Below are 19,383 nucleotides of genomic sequence, written 5' to 3' on the forward strand. Positions count from 1 at the left end.
CCTGAATGTCAGAAACACACATCCCTTGAGATAGCCACAGCTTCTAGATGAATAATCTTTCCTTTCTCTAATGGACAAAGTGGACACAGTAATTACTCTTCACCCAGCCACTCAAATAAAGTGATTTCATGCTCTCTGTTGCCCAGACGATGAGGGGGTCTCCATCCTCTCTTCACCCACCCCGTACACCCACTGTGCAGGTAGGGCAAGGAAGATTAGATTCCCTCCTGATGTTTCTCTCCCTACTTGTAAAAACAGCAAAAGTTAAAACAGTCCCTCATTTCAAGGAGGATTAGCAGTGGAAAAAAAATTATTTGAGGTAAAGATCTTGGTATAAATCCAAAAGTACGCTAACCTTGGGATAAACCTTTGTAGGTAGCAACTAACAGGTCCCAGACTTAGCGTGATCAGAAACAATGGAAAGAGGTTTACCTTTTTATTATAAATATGATGCTAGTTTGGAACCTTAAATACTAGAGGTGCAAAGACCTTGAAGCATACGCATTTGCTCTACACCCCTCAGGATAGGCTCAGTTTTGCTACACAATCCCAAATTTTAGCGGCTTATTACAAATAAATGCCCAGGGGACTCTGCTCATAGCAATGGTCAACCAGGGATCCAGGCTCAGGATTCATCTCAACAAAAACTTCCACCATCACTGGACTCTGGGAAAGGACACAGCAAAGCGTCCACTCAGTCTCACAGCGTCTGCCTGGCTGCTTACATTTCACCAAAGCAGGCCACAGGACAACACTCAACCCGAGGAGAGCTGGGAGGTGCGATCTTACCATCTGCCCAGGAATAGGAGAACTGGAAATATTTGTGCAAAGCCTTAAGGTAGTAACAGAAGGATTTATTTCCATTACAGATTAATCATGTCAACATTCAGTACACGGCACATGGTTCTAAGGCAGTTCCTGTCTAGACACTCCCTATCCAAAGCCATAAAGCATACTGCAGTATCTGGGATTCCAAGCCTAGCCAGGGGAGACAGAAAACCTCAAATAAGTGACAAAAGACAAGATAAATGTTTCCTTCTCATGCAAAAGATTTGCACTGGGTGTCCAGGATTCGGGGACCCAGCTGTCAGGGACCCAGCTCCACTTTTCTCGTTCCTCTGCTGTGCATGACCCCAACTTACGGCCCCAAACAGCACTCTCTGTGTTTCCATGAGCAGCGCAGAAGGGTCAAGGGCCAACAAGTGCAGAAGCTACCTCCGTACAACCCAGCGGCCACAGCTTAGTCACACGGCCACACCTGCCTACAAGGTAGGCTGGGAAATGGACACCAATGTGTCCCATGTACCCAACTCCAAATTGTATAAACATGAAAAGGCTTGGGTGGGGGGGGAATGGGGGTTGAGTGGCAAACATTTCTGCCACACTTACCACAAAACCAACGCCTTCCTCAGCTGAGCATGTTTTTCCACAAAGAGCACAGGTTTGTAATCAGACCTTCAAGATTATGTCTATATGTTAATAGAGGTGTTCTTATGTTAATAGATGCCAGGGTGCCTTAAACTCAGATCTATTCTGGAAGTACCTTGCTAGACTCAGGGGAGACTAAAATTTACATTCAATCAAAAATTGTGGACTGGTATAATTACAAAATGAATACAACTAGGGATGCTACCTGAAGCATGTAGCTGATATCTACGGTGTGCTGGGCACAGTTAGGTCCTGGGGCTACGACTGGCTGGAGTAGGAGCCTTGTGGGGGCAGTGAGACTGAACCACGAGGTTGGCTGTGAAGTGTGAAGAGTTCACCGGAATGGCTGGAAACAGCAGAAAGCTCAAAGTGACCAGGGGTGGGACACAGGGCAGCCATCAGGGAAGCTCCAAGCTTGGATTCTATTCTGGGAACCATGCGAGCCTGCCAAGGCTGTTAAAGAGGCACTGACACTTGGGTTTGTCCCAGGGAGGAAAGGCCAATGGCAAGAAGTACTTGGGATGGATCTGAACTAACACGGTGGCATGAACACGGAAAGAAGGCGAAAAGCCAGCCCAGCTTTAAGGGCTCACCTTGATGCACCAAGCGGGAGAGCTCGGCACACAGTAAGTGCCGTGCCTGTTAAATAAAACATTATTTTAAGAGATATTTTACTTACATTAATATTTTAAGAAGGAAGCTACAGCAAATAGCATAAGAAAACTGCATGAATAATCACAAACTAGGTCAGTACAAAAAGGACTTATAAGCTTTTGTGTAAAATGACTTTGATAATATTCTTTTTTCTTTCAATAAACAAATACATGGATTTAGGATACTAATTCTGGGTGCACTAAAACATTTTCTACCCATTCCAAGCAACAAAGAAAGGAAAGGTTCAAAGAACAAGTATGAGGTCTAGGTTAAAATGAATAATTTATTAAGCCATAGAGACAGATACTATTTAGTTTAATTCCCGAAGGAAGACTAATTCGCTTCTTTCTAAAACATGCAAACTTAAGATCTTGTTTTTAAGTAAAAATACTACTCAACAAGGAATGCTATCAGAGAACTCTGCTTATGCCACGGTAAAACAATGAAAACAAAAATACATCACACCCCGTCTCTCCCCATCTACCCCCAAAAACACTTCAGGTTTGTATTCAAATTTTCTTTTAGACCCTACATTTTATTAACTAGAGTATTTTTTATAAGAATAATCAAGCATTCCCAAATGTCCTTAAAGTAAAGAGAAGATCCCACCCCACCTCCAAAAAAGCCCAGTTATAAGATCATCACAGTAGGTAACAGAGTGGTGAGGGGCAGATGGCATACCACAGTACTCAAAACCGACAGAAAACACCAGAAGGTAAAATAAAAGAATCGTCCAAAGGAAAGTATCTGTACCTAATAATGAATAGACAACTAACTGATATTCTGTTTAAACTTCATGGGCAAATAATGTTTACTTAAGCTTATAGTTGCATTTTAATGAGAATTGGCATAACTGACTTATTCCATTAACACTTTCTAGTCAAGTCAGTCTTAGATACGATGACAAGCCTTTGGGGGGCTCAGGTGGGGGGGAGGAGGGTGGCCAGAGTAAGGCCCCGGCTGGACTTGACCCAGACCTGGACATCCCACTGAAGAAGAGCTCCTGAAGCCTGCTAGAAGATTCAACAGCAAGCCCATCCACTGAACTGCTGAGGTTCAAGAATTCTGATTTCTGGACTTTCTTCTAAAAATAAATTTGTATTCCAAGGTTTTCTGGCTTTAGAATTTCCCAAAACCTCACAACCAGCAATGCAGAAGACCTCACACATTCACAAATGCAGAGAGGCATACCTGAAACGCTCAGTCGGTCATTTTACTAAGTAAAACATTTGAATGTTTTCCTTTTACAAATAACTATGTTTCAGGACATCCTGTATTCTTTAAACATATCATTAAACAGCATGAGTAACAAAGTTGTGTTCCCCCACTCCTCCTATCTAGTTGCTAAGATAGCGTGAAAGCCAAATCGCCAGATTAAACATGCTCAGCGTTTTCAACCATAAATATTCAACTAGTTCTAGTTTTCTTCCACCCCTCCCTCCTATTCTGATTCAGTCACTTACTTCTTCTCACTCAGAACCAAAACCAAAAAACCAAGGATCTAAATACTTGAGATGACTTCGTAAACTAAAGGATATATGGAATAATTTCTTACCACGCTCATGCTATTACAGATGTAACCATAAAAAGCCTGTGGCCAGCTGTAACGATATATAAAAATTTTACATGTTGCTTAATGAGAGTTTTTGTATCTGACAACGTGAACGCGTGAGCTCAGAACATGACACTACGTCTAACTCTTCCTCTCCAAAAAGTAGATAAGCATACTCCCATTTGTTCATAATCATCTTTGTGTTTTTATACATTCTAGAACTTATCCTGGAGTAATTTCAACATGAAAAGTATGCATCCACATCACAACAGGATCTCAGGTTTAAGTTATAATCCTTACCTACAATTTTACTTCTCATTCCCTATACTAAATGAAAAGTAAAGGATGAGATGGGAGATGAAATGTATATAAAATTTAAAAAGCATTGTATTAAAAAAAAAAGTATCACATCTGAGACTTAATCAAACTCTGGAGTTTTTGCTTAATTTAAATGCCCCAAATCATTTATATCAAGGTAACTTACCTACATTCCTCAGAAGAGCAAAATCAATAGCCATTAATAATAAGCAAAAGATGTCTTATTCAAGTTATCCATCCAAAAAAGAAGGATCGATCTTTTGGTTGCACCTAAGACATGGTCTTTTTCATACAGCAATGTACAAACAGCAACCAGATGAAAAGAAACCCAAACACCAGACCATACAATGAACCCTCTCAGGAGACCACAGTTATTCAAAGACCAGCTCAGCCCTGCAGCACTAATACGGCTGAGTGTAATGGCTTTATTTTTTCCCCCAAACTAAAGAATTTTCCTTGGACTTTGTGCCAACAAAGTACAGATTTTTCTAAGGCTTCTAGGTGGAAAACTTGAATGCAGATGTTTCTCGGTTATACTGTACATCACTTACAGTAAGACTGAAAACAAAACAAAAATGAAAAGTTCTGTTCAGTGGGCAACTTACCGGTCTATCCAGACCATCCCTGAACACAGGAGGAACTCTAGGTCGTCAGATTAAATCAGCAGTCCCCCTTGCTGGGTGACTGCTTCTGGATTAAAGAAACCAGGATATTCCAGTGACTTGGATAATAAAAAATAAAAAAAGGTTTTGAAGGAAAGATATTAAGTATGTATGTACCTCACAATAGGATCTCAGATTTAAGGTATAATCCTTACCTACAATTTTACTTCTCCTTTCCTATACTAATTTCTTGTGCTAATAATTCTTTCAGTGTTTTATAGTCTTTCAGTTTAGGAAGTTTTGAATGCTCAAAAATTCTCAAATACACAGGTAAGGGAAAGTTCCACAAATATAAATATCAAACCATTAACAATGGTTACCACCACCTCTCAGGTAGAAGGGCTGGAGGGGTTGAAGGGTCTTTCAACATTACAAAACTGTGTCAACCATTTCCATTACCAAATATTTATAATTACCTTGCGTGTTTTATTTAAACACTAAAATTGTAAAGATGTATTTACATGCCAATGGTACAAAACACATTCTTTATGGATTGTACTATTTTGATCAACATGTTTTGCATAGAAACTGAAAAGATTTGGGTTGCATTTATTCCAAACCTTGGGCCGGCATATCTGCTCTTTGCAATATGAATAACTAGTGTCACTGAAGCTGTCACTTGTCAAAATAGTCAATGTGGTCCTTACATAAATGTCTTTCAAATTCCAAAAACAGACTCATTCCGACACCTGAAATACATGCCAAGAAGTCTTGCAGGCAGGCAGTCTACACATGGAGTCCAACACTGATGAACTTCTCCTGAAATTAAACACTGCTCTTAAGATAAATTTACTAGTCTCCTGTAAACAGGGCCCATCCAGGGAAGAGGGGTTGACTAACACATGATTAATTCATCTTCCAAGGCATGGATTATCTGAGTTCATTTAATCTACCACATTTCTCCTATATGTGAGAAAACTGGTACAGAGAGTAAGATACTATTTCTGGTAGTGCCTCTACTGTGTTTTAACTCTAGAAGACACCATTCACACCATATTCTATGGAGACGAAACCCCAGGGGTGCCGTTTCTATTGGAGATGATAGAAATGGTGTCCCTACAATCGTGCAGCATAGCCACCTTGATGACTTCCAGTTCACACAACTACCTGGAGACAACCAGGATTAGGGACTCTTACCTCCAGCCCCTTTGACTCACCACCATCTTGTGTCATAAAAGTATGGGGAGAAGAAAGTAAAAACTTAATGGTGCATTTAAGATAAAACACAAATTTTTATCCTCTGTAATGCTATGCATTTAACCACCTTAGGTGAAATGGCTCACAGACTAATCCTGCATTAACAAAATCAGACTAAAAGGAAAGCGTGCAGAAACTATAGAATAGCTTGTTAAAAAAATACAGAAGATGCTCTATACCAATGTAATATACAAACAGTCTGCATTCCAGAGCTACAGCTAAACCAAGAGTACATACTGCGCTTGTATGATCCAGACCTGAATCTCTATTGTTCTCAATCCCCCACTGACCACACCACAAGGAGATCCATTAAGATTCATGAACATAACTGCATCTGCCAGAACAGAATCTTCTCCTCCAGGAGAGGAGCCAGCTTCATCTGTCTTGATGTCACACCAAGGAAGCAGTTCTGGCTACGATCACTGATGCCAATTAAGATAAGAAACCAGTATATACAGGACTCCACTGGGTCTTAAAACAGATTACATTTTTCTACAAAGAGAATCTAGGCCAAAAATGAAAGGCCTATGTTAAACCTTGGCTCCAGTATCACTCAATGATTAAGATGACCTGGACACTAAGTAAAAAACATTTCAGATCATTATGCAATAAATACCAGAGCAGTTCTTCCAATTTCTGCAACTCCAGAATCACCCGTGATTCATTGCAAAGAAACAAAGGGATAAGAGGTAGTGACAAACAAAATAGACACATGTCTTTGAAAAAGTAGTGGCCTAGGAACTATGTGAACATTATTTAACAAGATGACTTAATCCATTTAAGAGAATCACAGAGATTAAACCTCCAAAGACGTGTTCATAAGAAAAACTACATACTGTAAACTTAATCATCTTTCCAGTTTCCTAAGCATGTGTAATAATCATGCACATGCAGTTTTCCCTCTGTTCACCTACTTGATCTGTAAACGTTAAATTAGGCTGACAAATTTATTTCTCTTTATTCCCTGACATGCTAGTGAGGATCCTAGAGAAAAAAAGTATACAGTAACATACATAGAAAGACTACCAAAACACCCCAAAAAACTGATGAATTAAACATCATTGGAAATTAATATCTCTGAACTAAACCTTGAAAACATTTTGTGATGCCCCAGATCACCTACCCCAAGTGCAGCAGTTGGGGAAGTCTCTCTAAGAGTTATGCGAGCCACACAGTCATCACGGGCGGCCTGGAGATGCTTGGGGGTCATGGAGGCAAGTCAGATGGCCCAGGACCTGCATCAGAGGCCTTCATGCACACAGGCAAGGGGAGGGCAAGAGGCTGCACTCTGAACATCACGACTTGGCCGGGACCCTCAGGAAGTGTGCTCCTGGCTCCCTGGTCACTAGCCTTGGTGTCCGCCACACAGATATCACACGTGAATGCATCTATCAACAGCTAGCACTTCCCAGGTGGAAACTTGGGCCTAAAGCACATGACAGGTAAGCGGACTCAGGCTCAAAGAGGCTCATTTTCAAAGCCCCTGCTCTGAACCGCTCTGCAGCCCATGCTTCCTCCTTCCGCTCCACGTACCTCGTAACACACCTTTGGCTAGACCGCTGGCGCAGGCAATTCCCCACTGACAAGTGGGTTATCTTCCAAACTTAGTGTGCAAATTTACTTTAACTCAAAACTCATTTTCTTGGAGAAACGATATCAATGATGATTAGGCTCCCAAACTGAAACCTATTTAATCCATAATGTAAGTAATAGTTCAGAAAGACTTACCTGGCCTTTAATATATATACAAAGACTAAGAAGCCAAATGTAAGTTAGGGCATTGTTTCAATGGGAAAAAAATTAATTCCAAGTCCATAAAGAGAATCAAAAAGTTACTTTTTCTATTTGAGTCTGGCTACCGTCACCCTTAGTCTCAGGAGTGAGAAGAGGATAGAGGCTGGGGAACAGAAAGGGGGGCAGGCAGTTTTACCCCTTTCTGAAACAAAGAAATGGACCAGGAGAGAATCTCGTTCTCCATCCTGCCTCCTTTTCTTCCCCTTCCTTCCTTCTTTACAATCCCAAATGGGACTAAGGCCTCAGGCCTCCCTTGCTCTAACAGACAGGTGGAGTGGCCTTTCCTGGTCCATGGGTCAGGGTGCACACAGCCAATGTGAAAACTCCAAGAGCAGATTTCTACTTCAAAAAGATAAAATCTGCCATTTTTCACTGTCATCCACCAAACAGAGAACATGTTTTCTCCACTTACAATCCAACCTTAATACATACATGCAAGAGAGCTAACATAGGACCAGGAATAAAACCAAGGAACGGAAACTTTAACTCAAAAGGTAACATCACACGAGCAAAGGACTTGAAGAGACCTTTCTCCAAAGATAAGCAAATGGCCAATAAATTCATGACAAGATGCTCAACATCATTTGTCTCTAGAAAATGCAAATCAAAACCATGAGATACCACTTCGCACCCATTAGCAGGGCTTTTATCGAAATGTTGGAGAGGATGTGAAGAAATTTCAACCCTCTTGCAGTGCTGGTGGGAATGTTTTAGCAGCTGTGGAAAACAACTTGGTGGCTTGTGCAACAGTGCAACATGGAATCACCATGTGATCTTGCATTCCACTCTTCCGTATACACCCAAAAGGATCAAAAGCAGAGACTCAAACAGGTATTTGTACAACCATGTTCAGAATAACCAAAATGTGGGAGCAACCCAAGTGTTCGCTGACAGCTAAATGGACAAAATATAGTTCATAATATAATGGAATATTATTCAGTCATGAAAAAGCAATGAAATTCTGATACATGCTACAAATTGATGAACCTTGAAAACATGCTAAATAAAGTAAGCCAGACACAAAAGGACAAATAAGGTATGACTCTTCTTACATGACATATCTAGAACAGGCAAATTCGGAGAGACGGAAAGTAAACAAGAGGTTACCAGGGGCTGGGAAGAGGGGGGAATGGGCAGTCAGTGTTTTAATGGGGCCAGTTTTTGGTTGGGATGATTTCTGGAATTAGATAGTGGTGATATATGCTGTGAATGTTCTCACTGCTGTGGAATTGTATACTTAAGAATGCTAAAAATGGTAAATGTTGTTACGTATATTTTACCACAAAAAAAAATAGAAAAAGGTAACATGACAAACCTGAGCTAATGGCTTAGCTTCATTGCTTCCTCAACATTCAAAATCTACAGAAAAGGATAAAAATGCGATTCCATGTAACTTTGGGCTGCCTTGTGAATATTTGCAATCTCAAATGTCACACCCACAACTGGGACAGGTGTACACGATAGCACACCTCATCCAACTGCCCACAGAGGCACCATACAGCTGCCCGAAGAAGGCTTCTGAGCTAGACAGACACAGAGTAAGAATCCATTTGCATATATGGACAGATATGTGAAGGTCGCATGTTTTGTTATTAAAATCTTCTATTTAAATTCTCACTCTAAGAATCATAAAAAAGGTAAAATGATTTCAAAGACTAAAATGGTGATAGTAACCTGAGTACATCTGCTAACAACGATTTTTAGACAAAGTCATTTAAGATTAAACACTAGGATGAACAGGTGTCATGCATTGGGCTGACAGCTGACAGGCATTGGGCAGGTCCGTGGGGAGCTCAGGTGCAGACTTCAGGTGAGGCGGCCCAGCCAAGCTACGTGGCACTACAGAGGGCCTAAAACTCAAAAGTGAGTACAAGACGTACAACCCCACACCGGGTCACACAACTCAGGAGCAGGCTCCTAGGCTGGCCCTGCAGAGTTAAATCCGACTGCTTCCTAGTGGGCCTCCCAAACCTGTCTGCACCATGTTGATATTACTCCCATACAAACGCTGACGAAACCACCTCTACCTGGAACCCTCCGACTCAAGGCCCACTTAATAAGAAACTCCCAGAAGCCAGGGTTAAATAAATCTCAACTCGATTGCACCGTTCCAAGAATAAGATATATAAATTTCCTTGTACTTAGAGACATTTTGGGCACAGTGCTTACGTAAAGCAAGCATTCAATAAACTCTTGACTGTAAATCGGATTTTCTTAGCTATCAATTAAACACAGGTAAAAGATCGAAACTAAAAAATGGTAAACTCTTTCTTTTGTGTGATGAGAACTTTTATGATCTGCTCTCTCAGCAGCTTTTTAATATACAATACAGTATTATTTACTACAGTCACCATGGACAGTACATTACATCCCCATGACTTATTTTATAAAAATGTGGAATGCTTCATGAATTTGCATGTCATCCTTGTGCAGGGGCCATACTAACCCTCTCTATCACTCTTTCAATACATGTACTGCTGAAGCATGCATGTAAAACTCCTTTTAGTATCTAAAAAAATATATTAAAAAATAGATACATGTCGTACTTTTCAAACCCCCTCCTCCTTTAAGACCTAACTGTAAGTGTCCTTTTGGAAAGCAACTTCAGTCATAAAAATGGATTTTATATTACATTATTTTTAATGGAAAACTGAGTATGGGCTTAGCTTACAGCAACTGCCTCTTGCTGTACATAAACAACCCCTTTTTCACTCACCGAGGTGGGCTCCACCATTTGAGCTACAGTGAAATAGCTCTGATGCAGACACCAACCTTATATGGGTCAGATTCTCTCCCCCCAACACATGGATTTGCAATAGCTAGTGAGGCACAGCATGTCCCCGGAACTCCCAGGAACTGGAAAACATATAAATCCAAACCCCGTGGAGTTAGCCTCCATGCACCCAGAAGCAGACAAAGCTAGGCTCAGGAGAGAGGAAAATGCTACCGATGCCCCAAGAGGGGCAGAACTGAGAAACAAAGAGGGGGGACCAATCGACTTGACTCGGTTCCTGACGACTTCCTTGACACTTGAGTTCTGGGAGATAATCCATACTCTTTGACACCTATCCATTTTTTGCTCAAGGTAAGCTGAATTTTTATTTCAACTAAGAGCCTTAAGTAACTGTTGCCAAGAATATATCATAGGAAAAACTTAAAGTGGATGTTTAGTGTATTTTCTACAACTGTGATGACTTAGGAACACTCTAAATGTCAACAGAGGTCTGATTAGAAAATTACAGTATAGTAACTCAATGAAACACAACCAGTTAAGAACTATGCAGTTCACAAGACAACTAAGAAAAATCTTTAATTGCAACCGTGTAATATACATAGAAAAAGAACATAGGAAAATGAAAACAGTAGTCATAATTGGGAGGATATGGCTGTGGGTTATTGATGCTGTTTTAATCTGTTATTAAAACCAGGAAGAAAAATCTAATTATTGCCCAAAACTAGAAACAACACAAATGTCCATCACTGGTGGATGAATAAAAAACTGCAGTGCTCCCAATTACTGAGGAATAAACACCACTGAGCAATACAAAGGCAGACCACTGATACACACAACAGAGAGGAATCTCACACACGTATGCTAAGTGAAAGATGCCAGGCCCAAAAGGCATATAATTCCATTTATATAGTACCTGGAAGGGCAAGGCCATGAGACCAGGACCGAGACTTGTGTTTGTCTGGGAGTCGGGGAAGAGGACTTCAAAGTGACACAGACACTTCTGGGGATGAGGGAAATTTCTCATTTTTTATTGTGGTTGGTGGTTATACGACTATATATTTGTCAAGATTTGATGAACTGTCCACCTAAAAAGGTAAATTTTGCTGTATGTAATTCATTTCTCAATAAATCTGACTTTAAAATAGAGTAGACGCTGAGCTTGGAAACCAAGCCTGGAAAGCTACTGAGGCATCCCTACGACATGTTTTCTAACACCGGATGACATTCATTAGTCAAATTTATCTGGTGCCATCGTATGCCAAAGAGTCTGCTAGAAAATGAATAAAACATGTTGCACAAAAATAACAACTATACAACAGAAAATGTAGTCAATGAAGAAAAGCATGAGCACTGTGGTTGCTACTGCGGGAAAGGAGGTCTGAGCGAACCATGTCCAGTAGAGCCCTGAGGTGTACGAAGCAGGTAAGGAGGCGAACGATGGAGAGGTTTTAAATGCAGCATTATGTCAACTGTCAACAGTGACTCAATTGTTCACATATATGAATAGTAGTTACACTTAATATTTTGAGATGATGTGGTATGAAGCCTCCTAAGTACACACCTGGGTGAATGAAGGTCTTAAAACAGCAGGAAGGGTTGCGGCCAGATGTAGGAAGTGTTTTGGATTTTTTGAACCTTCAAAGAGTATTGCTGTTCCGCCATTCATTGCCAGTATTTCAAAAATGATTAATAGCATCTATACATTTCCCTGAAATGAGGGGCTGCCTTAGGGAAATCTCATGTTTTAGTATTTTAAAGAGATACATTGCTTTCACTTTTTGCTGACTTTACCATGGTTTCCTCAAGCTTATAAAGATTCTACAGGATTACACACATGTACACAGACAAGTACATACACACACACACCCGAAAAGTGAAAAAGTGAAGACATGTGTTCCCTGTCTGATAAACCACACTCCGCGCCATAGGGTTCAAGCTCCACGCCTCCTCCTCTTAGTTTCAGAGGCATTATTCTCTCCTTAGCCTCCCGAACTTGGAGGCACTGCCCGGCAAACGCCCCGGCCGACTCTCTCTCTGACCAACAGCCAAATGTCGGGAGTAAGGCAGGACCAGCCCATACCCCTTTCTCTTCTGACATTCACCGTCTTGGTCTCAATACATTGCTTCATGACAACTCTCACAAGCCCATACCCAGCCCAGATCTTTCTCAAAAGCTCCAGATGTGAATATCCAACTGTCAACTCCACATTTGCACTTGCATATTTAATGGGCTTCTTGGGCTGCCTGCATCTAATAGAGAACTTCAGCTTCTAGACCCCCATGGGCTTCCTTCCTGCCCCAGTAGTCCTTATTCTCAAAGACATGTCCATGCACCCACGTGCATGGTGCCCAAGACCTCAGGGTCTGCCTCGATCCCCCTCTTTCCCAGTCACACCAATAGCAACTCCAATAGGTGTCACCTTTGAAATACATCCCAAATGCAACCATTTCTCACTTTCACTATTACTCCAGGTCGAAGCCACCACCATCTCTCTCGAGGGACAACTGAGCAAATCAGCCGCTTGCCCCTTTACATTATGTTCTCCACCCAGCAACCGCTATGACCCTTCTGAATTGTAACTCAGCTCGTGCAAATGCCCCCTCAAAGCCCACGATGGCCTCTTATCACACTTATCATAAAAGGACCCTAACCTAGAACAACTAGTAATAGCTTGGCCTTCATGCTAAAGGTGAAAGAAAAAATTTCAAAGGCAAAGAGGGTGCTTGCCATCACCCCCAGTTCAGATGATCCTGCTGAAAATTAAGTCAATTCTCAGATGCACTAGCCAAACCCCTGTAAACCAATGCCCACCCATTCCTAAATCAATGTGTGTACCCACAAAATACTTGTCATCCCTTATCTAATCAGACCTACACACCTGCCCCAAGGCTGGGAGAGGAAAGGGGGCTCTTGGCCTTTTCACCACTGTTTAAATTACTAAGTGATCTGGTTTCACCTCAGGTAGAAAAAAAGTCTCTAAAATAAATATTATGTTTCCACTGTTACACTCACTCGGATAATAGCTATCATTATGAAAAAATTATTTTGTGTCTCACTTTCACACTGAAGTTTCTTCTAGTCCATGTGCCTGTGACATAAAATGTACACCATCTGTATCCAAAGGGTTATCAGTAAGCATGTTCACTAACCCTCCCGGGAACTTCCATTTAAATGTGCAGGTCTTTGTTTAAATGACCCGTTATCTGCAAGTTTCCCCACAAGGCTTCAAGTCCTGTTCCCAGGCGGTACAGCAAACAGGGCAGGTCACTGTTTCCACTCCTCGAACATACTGTGACAACATTAAATACAAAATATTTAGTTGCAAATCAGAAACACCTAGAAATACATCCCTGCTGTGCCAGGCTCATTAAAAAAAATAATAATCTTAAGATTTACTTTTACTATGTCTGAGGTTTTGTGGGTTTTTTTTTCTTTTATAAGCCACCCACTAAAACTTTCACCTCCCCCTACACAAACCAGGAAGGAAACACTCTCCTCTACCTAATTTTTTCACACATGTCTTCAGACACACTCCCTCCTTAGGGGATCATCTTCTGGCAGAAGGTCTGTGCCACTTAGCCCCTCCTCCTAAATTGTGGCTATTCTTAGGCCAGCCGCCCTTCTCTGATTCCTAACTTGGCCCGAGATAATCATGAGGCAGTATTTAGAAAGAAACCCTTCAGAAGCAGGAAATGTCCAAGAGGATTAGCAACGTTCAGTGGCAAGAATCTGCTAAAGGCTACAAAGTAGAACCCTAAGGATAGCAGGATTATGACCTTCATATCCCAGCCTACTACCCACCACTCTAGACCAAGGCTGGGCTTGCAATCCAAGTAAGCAACCCACAGAACACGGGATTTCATCAGGTTAAAGACCAAAGCTGAAAAGAAATTTCCTATTCTTATGAGAATTGTAACCTATGTGCCAGAAAACTTAAGATAACTCAGGGATTTCCCCGCACCCAAACATCATGTCCAGGAACAACACAGATTTCAGATTTGTGTAACAGCCTTGGAAAGAGGTAGGTTTTGATGAAAACATTCAAAGAAAAATTTAGTCACCTTTCAAAAAAAGAATGGCATACCAAGTCAGTGAAGTTAATTATCCCCTTCTCCTATTTATAAATATAACCATACAGTGTAACATCTGAAATTGGAACAGGCCTACCAGAAACACTAAATATATCTGATGTTAAAACTCCACACCATCTATGCTGCACCTCTATAAAAGACAACTGTAGAAACATGAATTTCAAGTTAAATGTTTGGTTGGTTTTCCGTCTCACAACTAAAATGAAGCCTAAGAGCCTCAAACTAGGTTTGAGTAGTTTAACAACTGCAATTTCATGGGCAAGTACATTCAAAAATAGAAGGAAAAATATATTTGTGTTTCATCCTGTTACCTTTTCTCCAAGCACACCATGACATTTCAAAATCGATCTCTTTCATTCATCCCTAACTTGGATTTTGTAAAGAACCATATGTCTCTTCTGAAACCACAAGTTTATAGTGTCAAAAATATTTGCTCTCCATATTTCAAACGATAGCATTAAATCATGAAAACAGAAGGATTACACAGTGGGCTCTACTATTTGGAACGACAAGCTGGCTTGAGTCAGAGCTGCAGATCCAAGGGAAAAAGAAGGCTGGCTCCCCTGGCGTTGGCTGTGCAGTTAGCATCTGCTCTGGGCAGTCTCTGGCCCCGAAGGGGACTGCACCTTTAACTCAGGTGTCCTCCCTCCCTCCACTCTGCACTTCCAGAAGAGCTCAAGGTGAGTGTGTGCCAGGAGAACCAAGGAACATGGGCCTCAGGAAGCAAGAAACCCAGCCCGGCCTCTGCCCACCCTCAGAAGCAGACAGACACCTCACTGCTCCAAAACTGGCTACATTTTGTATTTCTCAGGTGGAAGTGGGAGAGCATGGAATCTTAGACTCTGTCCTCGATAGACTCGGAGAAATGATGGTGCAAATCTTTTTAAAAAGAAAGACATTGAATATGAATATTGTGCGATAGAAGATTTTGGAAATTCACAAACTAGGCGTTATTAACTTTATATTTTTAAGGCTAATGTGTTTAATACAGTCTTCAGCTCCATGAAAATGGTCCAAGTCTGGCTCTGACAGCCTGACTGTGACAGCCTTTAAAGTCATTGGTACATGAAGGTCACTTAAGACAGAAACCTCTATATAATTACCCTCAGCAGTAAATTCTCAACAGGAATGATTCAGTAATATGATGACTATCATTAATGGCCATCTGCAGCTTAGTTATAGCCACAAATTTCAAAATGACTAAGCCAGGACCTCTGTTCCCATTTGCACATATCTGTGCGCCCTCAAGATGGGACAGGCTGGCTCAGAGTGTAAAGGCAGCAATGGATATAATGAAGATTTGCACTTAAAAATGAAGAGAGATGTTCTACTCATGCCCACTCAAGTAATATTTGCAGAATTCAACAACTTAATTTCTTTAAATGAAGAATTCCAGTCTCCACTCATGCCTTTCCCAAAATGATTTCAACCTCTGTGCAAAGTATTTTTATCAGAAGTTAAAATAAAGGAACTTCTCTCTTTTGGAATACTACCTTCCTCGCTTAGCTGCTACGCGCAAGATGGCAGTGTGTTTGACGTAATCTGCATTTACAGTTGCAAGTCATTCTATTCTCCACCATTATATAAATGTCAGGTGCTTTAGTTAGCAATCCAAACCTTACCAACTTCCTTACAACTCTTAATACTAGACTTTCAAGCATGGCATAATCTTTATGTAATTTTTATTCTGTTCAGAACCTCCAACCAGGAGGGAACCGTGTTATAGCATTAGAACAGTCCCAGAGAAGCTAAGAGGGGGTCTGTTACTCTACGCACCGCCCTGCCAGTCTCCCCTTACCCCTGCTAAAGCGGCCTTTTACAAGAGCTTTCATTCATTCATTCAACAAACATTCATTACTCACCGACCATGTGCCAGCTGCTCTGCTAGGGACACAATGGTGAAGACAGTCCCTGTCTTCAAAGAGAATTCAAAGAGCCTATCGTTCAGTTGAGACAAGAAAGAACAAGTAAATAGCTGCAAAGCTGCAATAACAGAACTGACCACAGCCCGTGGAGTTGCACAGGATGGACTCCGCCACTGCAGGCATGGAGGGAATGAGGGCAGGCAGCTCCCTGAAGCTGAAGCTTGGGCTGAGGACATGGAACAGGCTGGCGAGTGCTTCTCAGCCTCTGACATTTCATGAACTAGCAGATTTCCCTTCCCAAAATCTGGAAAGATGGCCTGGATAAGTCAGCTTTCAACTCTGCCACTAAGGACACTTCAGACAAAATAACTTTTTACAACCACCACCACATTATGAAAGGATATTTTAACACAGAAATGAAGGGAGAACACAATGGCAGAATAAAGAACATTCTTTTGGTTTAGATCATGTAAGTCTAGCCTGATGAAAATCATACGTGGCATTTTTTTACATACGTGTCACTGTATTATAGTGAACTTTTTGTCACCAAGCACACCTGATTCATAAATCCTTGGTTTGAGCTATAAGTCGAAGGGCAGCAAGGAAGAGGACAGAGAACAGGGTAGGGAGGGTGCCAGACGGACACAGAGGACTGCTCCCCACTCTTCAGGATGAGCAAAGAGGGAAGACAAGTCAAAGGAAGTGTGGCCAATGGGTGGGGAAAGGCCTGAGTCACGTCAAGGGAGGGTCCGTGCACGGTTGACCCCTCCAGTGGAAACCAAAATGGAGCCACAGAAAGAAGGAGCCACTGAAGCCCTGTGGGTTGCACCTGGCAGACCCAGGTAAAGGCCAACCAGGATGAGCTGCGCAGTGGGGCCAGGAGGTCCGGAGACAGCATGCGGCCCAGACAACCCTCACCCTAAAGCTCCTCCGGGACCCAGCACCATCCCCAGAGTGGGTGGACTGGGAGGGAGGAAACAGTCCTTGGGAAGAGAGAACAGCCCTGGAGAGCAAGCTTGAACTGACTGAACTTCAATCCTCGTTAGGGACTATGTGTGTGACCGGCACTATGACACATGGTGGGAAGAGCTTGTCTTCCAGGAACCAGAAAGGAGCTGAGCACAGGGTGATCCGGGCAGGCGGGACACAGCACCCTAGATCCCTGGGTTACTCAGGGGTGCACCCACCTCAAACCAGCTCCTACTGTTTCATAGCAAAGGGATACTTTGCAGAAAGAACATCAAAACAAGGTTTATTTAAAGACCTTTTCCTAACAAAATTGGCAAGTATTACGGAATGAGGAATAGCTGAAAAACAGGCTTCTGAACGTTAAAAAGACTCATGAGAGAAAAGACTGCAAACATACGTTCAGTGCATCAAAGGAATGACAAGGGGGGACCATCTCTCTCTGACACATTGTCAAGCCCTACTCGCCTGCCCACAGTCAGCAAAGATTGCAGGGCCAGGAAAGGGGCAGGGGCGAGGGGGGGGCACCTCTTTTGTTCAAAAAGATAACAATGTCAGTACATGCTGGCAGGTCCCATAACAGTCACCGTCTTCCCGTCCCTCCTCCCCTTTTAGAGATATTGGTGGTGTTTCTGGAAGTTGAGTAACTTGCCCAGGAAAGAGTTAATAAATAACAATGGACATAAAACCCAGTTAAAATGTGTGCTCCTGGTTTCTCTGCACCCTCCGTCCCACAGCGATAAGATGGGCTGGTGTTTGGTAGCTCTGTACAGTGTCACCCCAGCTCCACACAGCTGCTGAGACGTGGTGGGCATGGGTTACCCATGGACAGCGCCCATGTTTACTCAGGAACTAGGTTACTTACCTTGGGCAAACCAAAAATATCTTGGCCTTCTTTTCCTCCTCTGTAAAGATCCATGTAACAATGTATCTCCTGGGGTTGTTAAGAGTTCAGTGAAATTTTTGGAAACTTTCTAATTCACACAACTCCACTGTGAGTTGCTACTGTTACAGCTTCAACCACCTTGTGAAACAATTTTGCTCTTCTCTCACTTTATGGATGACCAAGGCTTGGCAGCTTGTCCCTAGAGTCAAGGGAACTCTCTGGGGTAGTGGTCATGTTCTGCATCTTGCTTGGTGGGTTGGTTACACAGGTGCATGTTCGTCAAAACTCATAATTGTACATATAAGCTAGGTGCACTTTACGGTACTTAATTTTAACTCAATTAAAAAAAATTTTCATATATATATACCCAGTAAACAGCAGTATATACTCTGAAACACATCCATTAATTCATGGTGGAACCTAAAGAAATTTTTGCTGGTTCTTATTCCATAATCCACTTTCCAACCCATCCTTTCTACCTTACTGAAAACCAGGAATGTTGACTATACTTACTATCTACCATTTTTGTCTGATCTCATGGACCTCAAACCTGCCTTACTTATTCAGAATTTTACATTTTCCTGTTACCTCCTGAGCATATTCACATAGACTGTCCTAGAGGAGTAGGTCTCTGGCTTTGACCCTGTAGGGCATGATGGCCACAGACCTAAACAACCACCTTGAAAGGCAAGGACCACACAGGTGTCTATAGCCCCAAACCAACAGACTTCTGAAAACCTAAAACACTATCTCACTTGGCATTTCTTCCACATTTTTTGAAAAATTAAATTTCAAACCCTTTCTAAACACTCCTGATAGAAAGGTAAACAAAATCAAATTTTTGCTCTTATGGTTATGACATCGTATTGTGAATGACATCTGAAATCATAGACGATTTTCAGAATTTCCTCAAAAAGTAACGGTTTTCAGGAAAATCAGTAAGAACTGTTCAGACTAAGTTCCAGGACAGCTCTGAGTCAATACAGAAAGTCCCTATAAAACAAAATAGCTGAAATCAAACCACCATTTATACTCCGTACCTACCAGTGGCCACGGGCCACTATCAAGGATACGCAATTAGGCTGAAGAAGCAATTCAATGCAAAAACTCTGCATTCTTTTTGTTTCTAAATTACACACAGCTAAAAAATTACCCAAAAGGTAGAACAGGTTGTTTGAGAGAAATGGAGGTAGACTGGGTATGAAGGGCAGAGATTAAGCTAAAACAAAATCTTT

At 41.7% G+C, this 19,383-nt stretch overlaps 1 protein-coding gene and 1 pseudogene across 10 annotated transcripts in view; both read right to left on the bottom strand.

Annotated features, from left to right (window-relative positions):
* MTUS1 (microtubule associated scaffold protein 1) overlaps positions 1–19,383 on the bottom strand; it is a 129,925-nt gene that overhangs the window by 98,332 nt on the left and 12,210 nt on the right. The window lies entirely within an intron of this gene.
* LOC118968230 (U6 spliceosomal RNA) lies at positions 9,994–10,093 on the bottom strand (annotated as a pseudogene).

Source organism: Manis javanica, chromosome 12 (assembly GCF_040802235.1).
Source record: "Manis javanica isolate MJ-LG chromosome 12, MJ_LKY, whole genome shotgun sequence".
NCBI lineage: Eukaryota > Metazoa > Chordata > Mammalia > Pholidota > Manidae > Manis > Manis javanica.